The sequence below is a fragment of the Eptesicus fuscus genome, chromosome 24 (genome assembly GCF_027574615.1).
Source record: "Eptesicus fuscus isolate TK198812 chromosome 24, DD_ASM_mEF_20220401, whole genome shotgun sequence".
Lineage (NCBI taxonomy): Eukaryota > Metazoa > Chordata > Mammalia > Chiroptera > Vespertilionidae > Eptesicus > Eptesicus fuscus.
Genome location: NC_072496.1, coordinates 7,704,568 through 7,717,498, shown reverse-complemented (window position 1 = coordinate 7,717,498; position 12,931 = coordinate 7,704,568).

Below are 12,931 nucleotides of genomic sequence, written 5' to 3'. Positions count from 1 at the left end.
ATGATGTCAGAAATGGGGTTAAGAAACCCCAAAGTTGGGAGGACACTGAGCTTTAATAAATACGCGTGGGGGCAGAAATGACAGGCCAACAGCCCTGGTGAGAACAGTAGCCTGAGGGTGTGTTCTGTTCCCGGTACAAACAGCTCCGCGTCCGTCCATCGCTGCTGGGGAAACGGGGTCTAAGGCCCTAAACAAAACCAAACAAAAATTCACAGCAGCAGCAACAGAAGTCTTCGGGTTCCACCTGGTGCTGTGATAGACGTATGTTTCTCTCCTCTCCCGGCCACGGCCCCCCCAAAACGGCTATACAGGATAGCGTTGTGCTTTCTCGTTCCGCACATCCTCTGTACTAGCTGATTTTTTAAAAAATTCACATGAAGGTATAAATAAGGAACCGCTAGCGCTCTCAGAAACGTCTGTGCTTTGACAAGCAAAGGGGGAAAGGAAGAGACTCCTGAACTGATGGCAGCTATCAGTTTGGAGCAGGGGTCCTCAAACTTTTTAAACAGGGGGCCAGTTCACTGTCCCTCAGACCGTGGGAGGGCCGGACTATAGTTTTAAAAAAACTATGAACAAATTCCTATGCACACTGCACATATCTTATTTTGAAGTAAAAAAACAAAACGGCAAAAACACCCGCATGTGGCCCGCAGGCCGTATAGTTTGAGGACGCCTGGTTTGGAGTAACTAAAACACACACACACACACACACACACACCCACACACACACAACAACAACAAAAGTAAGTAAATGACTAAGTAAAAGGAGCGAGGAGATAGAATACGAGTCCATTGCCAAAACCAGTTTGGCTCAGTGGATAGAGCGTCAGCCTGCGGACTCAAGGGTCCCAGGTTCGATTCCCGGTCAAGGGCATGTACCTTGGTTGCGGGCACATCCCCAGTAGGAGGGTGTGCAAGAGGCAGCTGACCGATGTTTCTCTCTCATCGATGTTTCTAACTCTCTATCCTCTCTCTTCCTCTCTGTAAAAAATCAATAAAATATATATTAAAAAAAGAAAAGAAAAGAAAACGAGTCCATGAACCTGCTAACTCTGGTGACGTTGCTTTGTGACCACAAGCCCAGCACTTCTTCCCCAGGGCGGACCCGGCTGCCTCCGCTCTACATTCTGGACCTCCGGGTCCTCTGGTGAGGCAACTATTACAATGTCACTCACTCCCGGTTCTGGGGAGAAAGAAATCCACTGCCATTCTTGCACTTTTCCCGGGAGAGACATGTGTGTCAGGGCCAAGGCCCGAGATGGAAGAACGCACTCAGGTAGGAACGGAAGCATCCGAAAGCCACTGCAGAGAGCAGCCGCCAGCTCAGAAGGTCCTGCGTCTATTTTTACCCAAAGGAACGTCCCTGGGACCAGAAACCTGTTTGCACGCTGGGAACCGTGAGTGTTGCGAACACCAGACGATGAGGTTTTGGAGGAGGACACGTTTTATTTTCTGTGTTTGTTTTTTCCCCACCGTTTCCCAAATCCATTGGCCACTTACTGCCCCCAATGAGTTCTTCCCGACAACATTAGAAGTTACACACAAGGTCCAACTGGTTACTCCTACTTAGATGAGGAACTGAAAACGGTTCACTTTGGCTTTGAGAATTTACTTGGTGATACCCACTTGGGGAACATTGCTTTGGCTTCGGAAAGGAATCCTGCAGTCCAGCAGGACTTGCACAAGCCGGACTGCTTGTGTGAAGACGGCCACCTGGTGGTCAAGGTGGGGAACTGCATCCCAACAAAATTCTTCGGAGGGTGTCTCTACCCCCTCCCCTAGACCCCCTCCCCTCCTGCTTTCTGGGTACAGCCTGCTGTTGATGGTGGACAGGCTGCAGCTGTACGAAAGGGAGTCTCAAGTTCAAGTCCAAAGATTTCCAGAACAGTTACATCAACGCCATGAAAGCTCCAGGTCACAAGTTCTCTAAATTATTTACAAAGCCAACCCGTGTGGCGTGCTAACCATTTTTAACAGCGACTAAACTCTCTTCAGCGGGGCAGCCATACAGGAGCCTTGGCGTTTGGGAGTCAGGTTTAATCTCCACCTCAAGCCTCCTGGACTTCCTCGGCCGGCCGGCTGACAGCTTCTGTTTTTCTCCTGCCGAGAAAGAAAGAAGGGATTCGATGCCTCTGGCACCACAGAAGCAAGCATTCTGCGCTTCTAAATACTGCCTTGCCCCCAAACCGACCTTGCTTTGCTCCAAATCCAACTCCGCAAGACAAAAATACGGAACTGGAAAGAAAAGGGGGGGAAAAAAAAGGAAAGCAAAAGCCCTCTTTCTGGCTGCCCCTGGTGTCTAGGGTTGTTCGCTTTCATGTTTAAATCTGGGGATAAGTTTCTGGAAGCTGATAGAGAGCAGACTAGTCCCCCAGCCTCCTCGGGGCATGCTGGGTGTGGGACAGAGTGAAATCAAACCACAGGTCCTCATTGTAGCATTTGCAGCTGGACAGGAGGAGGGGAGATTTGCATCGGACACAATGTGTCTTCTAGAAGGATCAGTAATAAAGTCCCAAAGCTGGGACTCCCTGATTTCCCCTCAGGCTACCCCAGGAGAGAATCCCCCACATGCTGGGCTGGCTCCCTGACACATATCCATTCTGTATCCTTATTATGGTGGTGGTTAGACGAATCTAGAAAGATGTTAAAATTCATAGAACCATACACCGAAGAAAGGAAGTCAATGTGAGCATATGATAATTTAAAAAAAATAAAAATAAAAACCTTAGTAAAAGCCAACACATTCCCATTTGACTTTTGTGTTCACCGTTGATTGTCATTCTCGCCTTTCCTTAACATCCTCCTTCAGCCAACACTGCCCTCTGGACTAGGAGGTGGGGGGCAGGTGGGAGGCATGCGGGCACAGGTGAGTCAGGCAGAGGCCCTCAACCTGGGCAGGGAACTAAGACCCAGAGGTGCAGAGATGGCAACGAGTTACTCCATACAAATCCAAGGTCATGATCGCCAGGGGTTGTAAGCCCCAAGAATGTTTTCTTACTTTGACCAAGAAGGAATAACTATTTGTGCTTACTGGTTTCTTACCACGTATACTTTGGGGGACAATTTTGAAGACTCCCTTGCTTTGACCTAAATATATGTATTAATTGAAAAAAAAAATCCCATTAGTGATAGGCATGGTGTGTGCTAGATGGCCAGCTTATTAAAACATGTCTATTCCACTTGTATCTATAATAATAAAGGCATAATATGCTAATTAGATCGGACAGCCAGACGACCTTCCGGACAAAGCCGGGGCTGCGAGGGCCGAGCCCCTTGCATGAATTTCGTGCATCGGGCCTCTCGTATTCTAATAACTAATACTCTGACACATAGGAGTCCCATCACTCATGACATAGCTATTAAGTAAACAAATGGAAGATGACACCAACATGGCATGTTAAGCATCGCACACTGCACACCTGTACAGTGTTATTTTTCTATGTAGACTGATGGCTCGGTGCACGAAATTTGTGCATGGCGGGGGGCCCTCAGCTCGACCTGCACCCTCTCCAATCCAGGAGCCATCAGGGGATGTCCTACTGACGGCTTAGGCCCACTCCCCATGGTTCTCTGCTCTCTGCGGGGCCTGGCTGCTTCGCCACTGTGGCAGCAAGGAAGCCCCCATGCCCCACTGTCTGCTCTCAGCCGCCATCTTTGTTATTCCCTCTTTATTAGATAGGATAGCCTAGCATAGTCATCGGAATAGCCCCTCTCCTGGTCATTGGGAGATGGAGGCTGTATTTCCATCAGTGTGCCCCGCCCATGCTCCTGTGTCCGGGGGCACGTCCGCAGGGAGAGTCCCTACAAGTGAGTCAGAATGACTAGTCATGTCCCGCGGCGTCCGCGTTGGAAACCAAAGCCCATGGCGTACCCTCTCCATATCTGCAGGAAATGAACACCAGGAATGCGAACGCGGATCCTTTTTAGAAAACCACTAATCCTGCTACGATAAGTGGCCGGGCAGTTATTCAAGTGGGCTGTTTGCACTGCCATGGAAACAGACAAACGTGGCGTTTTCCTGCGTTCTAAATCCAGCGTCCGGATCCAGATAGAACTATGCCGAATGTTATGAATCCGGTCTCCCGAAGTCAGCCTGACGTCGGGGTCCTTATGGGTGACCCGAAGGTCTCCAACCACAGCCCGGGGCGAATCCGCGGCGATGACGCTTCTTGCTTGTTGAAAAAGAAAAGTCATTGTTGCTATTGCTATCTGGGCGAAAGGGAAGTTCAAAGCCAACATCCCCCCAGTGGGGCTCAGCTCCTGCGATCCTCCTGGTCAGACCATTTCTGTTTAGAAGATACTCTCCTCAAGTAAGTGCTAAGTATTTTAGGCAAAGAAACCCAGCTGTGAAAATACGGGCCACATTTGCACAGTTGTTTTATATGTGGATTTATTTTTACTTGCACTTAATTCAGTGCAATTTTGGGGAGAGAAGTCCCTCCGCCCGCTCCCTCGCTCCTCCCTCCCCACGGCTTATTCTTGCTGACCCTCCCGGGCCTTCTGAGAAAGGACAGCCCCCCTCTTTAATTCTTTGGGGTCGCAAGTGTTCTGCATCACGGCACACCCTCGGCTAATTAGCATTAATAAGTGATGCTGAGAGAAAGAACCCCGGAGAGAAAGCGGGGCTGCTTGTGCCAAATTGGAGTGGACCCAACTGGCGCAACTTTCCAGTGTACTTTCCTCTGCTCAGGCCTCCAGTGTGTTCCTGCTGCCTAAACATACATTTCTGACACGGGGTCTCGGACGCCCCGTGAGGTCCATGGAGTTTTGTGTGTTTCTTTTTTTACTTTCTTAGCTGTATGGTGATAAGACATCATTTCTGCCGCCTACGATCCTAAGATATTTAAGCAGAGATAGAGCAAACATGAACTCATTCTTTACCAAGCACCTACTGTGTGCAAGGCATTGGGTACAGACGGTAGAGGTTTGCAGATTGAGCGGGATTTCACACACAGTAGGACAGGGCAGGTGTGCTGAGCAGCAGAAGGAAAAGCGTGGAGGCTGCAAAGCCAAAGGACAATTAGAAACTCTGAGGAGTGAGTCGGCCTGGCCGGTGTGGCTGAGTCGGTTGAGCATTGTGCCATGCACCGAAAGGTCGCTGGTTCGATTCCCCGTCAGGACTCATACCCAGGTTGTAGGTTCAATCCCTGAGGCAGCCAATCAATGTTTCACTCTCTCTCCTTCTCTCTTCCTCTCTCTCTAAAAAAGTCAATAAAAAAAATATTTTTTTTAAAAAGAAAGAAAGTGAAAAGGCAAGCCACAGTTTGGGAGAAAATATATTGGCAAAGCACATGTTTGGTGAAAAAAATTGTTTTCAGAATATAAGGAATTTTTATAAATTAATAGGAAAACAAACCAAAAAATCAGGCTGAATATTTTAACAGACACTTCATCAAAGAGCATATATAAATACCAATTAACCACATGAAAGATGTTCAGTGTCATTAGTCATTAGTGAAATGTAAATTAAACCGTAACAGGAGGTCATTTGCATTAGTTTTCCCAAGAATGGACCGAGGCCTAGTAACAGGATGAATAAGTGAGTGAGTAAATGTGCTACGTATAGTCAGAAAGCAAAAAAGATACAGTGTGCCAAAAAGTGATAACAATTAAAATAAGTTCTCCGTTAAAATCGGAATCAGAATTTTCATCAGGGCATTTTTATCCAAACCAAACCCTAAATAACTGCCATTTTAAACCAAATAATAAATACCCCTTAGTCCCAAGTCTATCACGGACTGGCAGTGTGTCTTTTTAAAATATATATATATATTATAAAAAATATATATATATATATATATATTTTATTGATTTTTTACAGAGAGGAAGGGAGAGGGAGAAAGAGCCAGAAACATGGATGAGAGAGAAACATCCATCAGCTGCCTCCTGCACACCCCCTACTGGGGAATGTGCCCGCAACCAAGGTACATGCCCTTGACCGGAACCGAACCTGGGACCCTTGAGTCCACAGGCTGATGCTCTATCCACTGAGCCAAACCAGTTAGGGCTGGCAGTGTGTCTTCAACCCCATCCCCGGGGCAGCGCAGGCCTTGGGTCACACAGCCTTGTTCATGCGTGTTCCCTTCAACAGCTCTGAACACACTCCACACAACCTGAGAGAGACGCCCATGTGGATATGTTATTTGTTTGGTTTTGTCACCAGAAAAAGAGAGCGAGAGCGAAAGAGAGAAAGAATGTTTAAGATTAAAAAATAATAATAATAAAGTGCTCTCATTCTTGGGAATTAATTTTCACCCATAGGTTCCAAGTAAGAATCTCGGGAGTTTTTAATGACTGTACGTTATTTCCTCCCTATAAGGCTCCGAGGACATAAGACACAAAAGAAAGTCTACCACAGAGGTTGGCGAGCCCACAGAGCCATTGCAAACTCCTGAGGACACAGAAACCTCCCCAGGACACAGAGAGCTCTCAGCTTCCAAGAAGAGTCTCGGAGAAGGAAGGTACTGTTTTGTGTCCCAACACATGCATTCTGTTCAGAACTCTAGTCCCAGATTGGGTTTAACATACTGCAGTGATGGCGAACCTATGACACGCGTGTCAGCACTGACACGCGTAGCCATTTCTGATGACACGCGGCTGCATGCCGAGGATGAAACATTTGCTGCTCCTGAGGATGAAACATTTGTGACTAGAGTCTTGGAGTTGTTTTTTTCCTCAAAGTGACACACTACCTGAGTTCTGCTCAGTTTTTTGGCGAAGTTTGACACACCAAGCTCAAAAGGTTGCCCATCACTGACATACTGAGTCCAAAGAAAGTTGACATGGTTCACATTTTTAAAATTAAAGAATAATTTTTGCTCTTTTTATAGTTGGCAAGAATATTGCAGGGCTGTCTTATTAGTAGCGGATAATTCTAGAATACATAAATAGGGGACTTCATAAAGATCTTTTAGTCCTAGCTGGCTTGGCTCAGAGTGGATAGAGCGTTGGCCTGTGGACTGAAGGGTCCTAGGTTCGATTCAGGCCAAGGACACATGCCTGGGTTGCAGGCTTGATCCCCAGTAGGGGGCATGCAGGAGGCAGCTGATCAATGATTCTCTCTCATCGTTGATGTTTCTACCTCTCTCTCCTTCTCCCTTCCTCTCTGAAATCAATAAAGAAATATTAAAAAAAAAAAAAGATCTTTTAGCCACCGGTGGGGCTCAGTTGGTGGAGTGTCTACCCATGCACCAGGAAGTTGTTGGTTGGATTCCCAGTCAGAGCACATGCCTGGGTTTGGGGCTCGATCGCCAGTAGGGGGCGTGCAGGAGGCAGCCGATCAATGATTCTCTCTCATCATTGATGTTTCTATCTCTCTCTCCCTCTCCCTTCCTCTCTCTGAAGTCAATAAAAACATACTTTTTAAAAGTCAACTAGATGTAAACCCTGTCCTTAAATTTTAGCATTTGCTAAACTGATAAGAATAACAAAAGATCTCTTCGCTGAGAGCAGGGGGGAGTCCCTTACATATGGGAGGTCCAGGATGGCTCAAGTGGAGTTGGGTCTCAGAGGATGAATCGAATTTGAATTGGTGTAGATGAGGGCAGTGTACTCCTGGCCAAGAGGATTGAATGAGAACAGCAAAAGAGAAGTGAATCACTGGTGGTAAGTATGCGGGCTTGATCCATTGTCTTGTTGGAACTCTACGGCTCAGAGACAGAGAATATGGTGCTCATTGCACAATTGAGAGGATGAAACCCCTGAGGACTGCGGGCAAGTAAAGCTGCTCCTTTGGAGCTGGGCTCCTGAAAGATCCATTGGATATCTGTGTGTAAGGTGTGGCATCGTCATGGCAACTGGAGACTCTCCCCATTGTCAAGGCCATGGCCGTAGTCCGAGGGATAAGGGATGAAGACCTGGCTTGGAGGAGAGAGGATGAAGGCGGGTGTGCGGCGGGGCTCAGGAGCTAGAGATTGCGTGTGAAAGGCAAGAAAAAAAAAATGATGCTAAGGTTTGCACCCTGGATGGCGCTGAGGACCATGATGCCACTAACGGGAAGGGGGTGGGGGGAGGGGGGGCCTTGGTGATGGATTTGGTTTGGAACCTGCTGGGCTCATAGGACAGCCGGCTATAGAGCCCCTGCTGATGATGGGAAAGGGGAGGCCAGAATCCAAGACACAGACACTTGAAAGCCGAGATGTAATAAGAGTTAATAATAGGCCAGTAGCTGACACATTTCACCAGACCGGCTACTGCAGAGAGCCGCATCACGGAGACAGAACAGGACAACGAGACTCCCAAATTCTGCAGCTCCGGGGTTATTTAAAATTTATTATCATTCAGCCCTTCCGCTCAAAATTATGTTTGGTGAAGATGAATGAAGCGGGAATAGCGGTTCAAGATGCTCATTTTACTTTGCGGGTGGGGGACTTTTATTTCAGAGCAATGGTGTGTGTGTGTGTGTGTGTGTGTGTGTGTGTGTGTGTGGTTTTCTCTAGCAACAAAATAGAACAAAAGCAGTTTTCGTGATCTGTCCTTCCGAATTGGATAACGGGTAGCATTTTTTTGTTTTGTTTTGTTTTGTTTTTAAAATCCCGAAAGCAAATGACTTCCTCTCCCATCCGAAGCATAAATCACAATTGTGCTTTCTTTCTGGGGCTTCTGCCTTCTGTCAAATTAACAGCTTGAGAAAGAAGCACATATTTCCAGCTGACCTGCACTTGGACCTCACATTTCTTCCCCGAAACTGTTCTCAGACACTCTCCTCACGCAGGAGACGGGGGACGCACTGTCCCAATCTGCTGTGTGTGGCCCGGAATCCGTCCTCCGGCCCCTGGCCCTTTAATCACCCGACTGCACGGGGGCCACTTTTGGCTAATGAATCGCTCCGAGTTTCCCTTCCTCCTAATGAGTGCTAATAAAACGCATTTAACTCCACTAATGCAACCAAAAAACGCGGCCCTATTTCATTGTATCTACTTAATAAGAGCCTTGTTTCATATTGAATTACAGCCTGGGCCAGCCAACGCATTCTACCGGGAGGACTGGGGCCGGGAGAAGGGAGTATCATGTGCTCTAATTTGGACATTCCTCTTTAATATGCCCCGCAGTCTTGTGTGATTGCTTAATTCACTTCGCCCAGCGAGTCTGAGCCTCCTGCCAACTGTTTTTGCAGAATTTACTGCAATGCTAGGCAACCAGTCCCGCCACACAAGCTGGGAATATAGCGTTGCTTTTCCTGGGACCCAGCTCCTAGCAGTTGTTTGGGGAGAGGCGACATGCGGTGGAACAGATACGGTTACAAAAGGGAAGAACTTCTGGAGGCACCTCCTTTTATAACACAGTTACAGTAAATCCGATTCTCGTTGAGCAAATCTTTCCCCCCAAAATTGTTTATGGTCTAATTTCAGAAGCAATTCTCCTTCCTCCTCCTCCTCCTCTCCTTTTTCTTCTTCTCCTCTTCTTCCTCCTCCTCTTCCTCCTCCTCTTCTTCTCCTTCTTCTTCCTCCTCCTCCTCCTCCTCCTCTCCTTCTTCTTATTCTCCTCCTCTTCTTTTTCTTCTTCTTCTTCTCCTTCTCCTCTTTCTTCTCCTCCTCTTCCTTCTCCTCCTCCTTTTCCTCCTCCTCAACCAAGGATATTTTCCCATGGATTTTTAGAGAGAGTGGAAGGGAGAGGGAGAGACAGAGAGAAACATCGATGTGAGAGAGACACATCGATTGGTTGCCTCCTGCACGCACCCCAACCAGGGCCGGGGAACCTCAACCAAGGTACATGCCCTTGACCGGAATTGAACTCAGGACCTTTTATCGACTGAGCCAAACCAGCTAGGGCCAGAAGCAATTCACCTTGATTGTTAGATTTATCGTCAATGAGCAGTGATGTCTGATCTCCCATGAACTTCTCTGCCTTCTTTGGAACCAGCCCCTCACGCAGGGACAGGGACCTGTAGAACGCTCTCCTTGTAAAGAAAACGAGCATTTTGTCATTGGAATCAATAGCGCTGGGATGCATCGATTGTAAGGTTCCATGTCGGTTGGGCTTTCTTAAGATGGTCTCATGACTGGAAATTGGAGACCAGAGCCTTCACTGTCACTCTCTGCATCGAATTCAGCGATAATGGCAATGTTCCTGGTCCCCCTGCCACCTGAGACAGGGCACGTGAATTCGGAGACATTCTCATCTGCATCGATTCTTAAGGTACCGGATTCTCTCCTCTTTGACGGCCTGCTTATTGAACTGGTCGATACATTTCTCTTGGGTTTGTAAAGAAGTTAAAAAGAATTGTGACTTTTCCTTGACTTTAGGAAGGGAAACGTAGTTGGAGGGGAATAGGGAGACTTTCCTTCATCTTTTTGTTTTGTTTAATTCTGACCTGAGGGTATTTTTTCCATTGATTTTGTAGAGAGAGTAGAAGGGAGGGAGGAGGAAGAGGAGAAGAAAGAGAGAGGGAAAGAGAAACATTGATGTGAGAGAGAGAGACACGTCGATTGGTTGCCTCCCACACACACCCCTACTGGGGCTGGGGAGTCTGCAACCAAGGTACGTACCCTTGATGGGGAATCGAACCTGTGACCCTTTGGTCTGCAGGCTGATGCTCTAACCACTGAGCAAAACCCACCAGTGCTCCTTCATCTCTTTTATGTTTATTCAGAAAATCCTCTAGACATGAAAATAGTTCATAAATTGTTCAGGAAAATAACAGTGAAAAGGAGTAACAGTGATCTCCCGAGACCTTGTATCTGGTCACCTGACAAGAATGTAGGTGAAGAGGGCAGGAGACCATTCGCTAGTAGTGATCATCCAAGATCCGTTAAGATCAGAAGGTTATTGTTGCTGAATTTCTAATAAATGGCCCGAATCAAGATTTAGTTGCGACAAACTAAAAAGTATAACGACTCTGTTCTCCCTCTGGCCCTGCTACCCCTTGGTGGGTGAAGTGAAGAGAGGTCCTGGGCCCTGGCTCGGTGGCTCAGTTGGTTAGGGCATCGTCCCAATGCCCCAAGGTTGTAGGTTCAATCTCCGGTCAGGGCACATACAAGAAGCAACCAATGAATGCATCAATAAGTGGGTCAACAAATCAATGTTTCTCTCTGTCTCTCTCTCCCTCCCTTCCCCTCTGTCTATAAATCAATGAACATGTCCTCAGGTGAGGATTTAAAAAATAATATTTTTAAAAAAGGAAAAGAAAAAAAAAGAGCCGATATATAGTGGTTTTGATGGGTTTTTGTTTTGTTTTGCTTTTTGTGTTAGGAAGTATTAATATGAAAATATGTTTCATATCATTCGTTTTGCTCTTTTTTTGAAACCGTGGTTTTCGATTACTTATTTATAAACAGTGCTAAATAATTTTACATTAAATCTGTCCAACGCATTTTATTTCCAGTGTACTGGGAGAGAAAATGTTTCCAAGTAATTTGTGGTTCAGACTACATTTGTTCAAAGGCCAATGAAAAAAATAACCCCATGTAAGCTTCTGAGAAAGCAAATGAGCTATTAGGTTTTTCTTACACAAACAAGCCCAGACTTAGAAGGGTGCCCGTTTAGAAAGCGAGTCTTTTCTGTACACGGAGGGAGGAGTAGCGTCTGTCTACACGGAGCGTTGCCAGGAGGGGCTGGGGGTGACTGGTCCATGCGCAGAGGCCCGGGGACACTGGGCCATTGGACTCATGGAACGGTGAGAAGGAGCTACAGTGTCTGCAGGGAAGAAGCTGAACAAGGGAGAGGCTTACTGCCTCCCTCCTGCGCCGAGGCTTTTAAGGGCACCGGGCTCTGTGCGCCCGGAATGAAGTGCAGGACTTGCTGGACCCGCCGGGGCTGGGACCTGACGGGCTGCTGGGTTCCTCGGTTCCGGACCTTTTGGAAGGGCTTCTGGAAAGAACCAAGATTCCGGTGGGGGTCAGGGAAAAGCGGTCATGACCTCTGTTTCAATCCTAAGGGCCTAGAAGAGGAAGTGGCTTTGTTCATAAAAAGAAGGGAGAATGTAGGCTTAGTTGGTTTTTAAAAATAATTTGTTATTAATTTGAGAGAGAGAGAGGAAAGGAAGGAGAGAGGAAGAGAGAGAAATATTGATTTACTAGAAGCCCGATGCACGAAGATTCGTGCTAGAATGGGCTTTCCTTTCCCTGGCTGCTGGCACCGCCTTTCCACTCCGGCCCAGCCCCTTTCCGCTCAGGCCCCAGAGCCGCCTCTTTCAGCTCTAGCCCCACCTTCCCATGCTGCCCAGAGGCCCTGAGAAACCGGGGGTGGGGCAGAATGCCTGCGTCGTCGCCATGGCAACAATGCAAGCATCCCGCCCCTGTCACTCCGCACCTGTGTATGCAAATTAACCGCCATCTTCGTTGGATTAATTTGCATATCACTCCTGATTGGCTGGTGGCATAGCGGAGGTACAGTCAATTTACATGTTTGTCTATTATTCAGTGAGATTGTCCCACTATTGATGCATTCATCGGTTGATTGGTTTATGTGCCCGGACCCAGGATTGAATCCGAAGCCTTGGGGTGTCAGGATGATGCTCTAACCAACTGACTTACCTGGCCAGGGCCAGGCTCTGTTTAATTGTTGTTTCTTTGAGCACTAACTCATTATCATTCTTGTCGTTGTTGAAAGTCACTGTTAGCGACCCTTCTGGGTCGGGGACCCAAACCAAGGCCCTTCAGCCCAGTGCTGTTCACGCCCATAGAATGAGACTGAGTTTGGCCAAGCACAGCAGAAACTTTATTCTTTGACCAAGGATTGGGGAAGGGTGAGCTCATGCTCCAGGGACACCTCCCCGATGGGAGGAGCCTCCTGTATTCACAGGCTGTGGTGCTGGCTGGTGACTAAATGCTTCAGGCGTGCTGAGTCATTCTGTTGCACTTGGCCCTTTTGCTCACGGTCCTTTTTGCACACGATACCCTGCTGCCATCTTGGTTTATTGCACTCAGCACCTTGGTCTTTGCACTTGGCATCCTTAGTCTTTGCACTCTGCACCTTGGTCTTTGCACTCAGC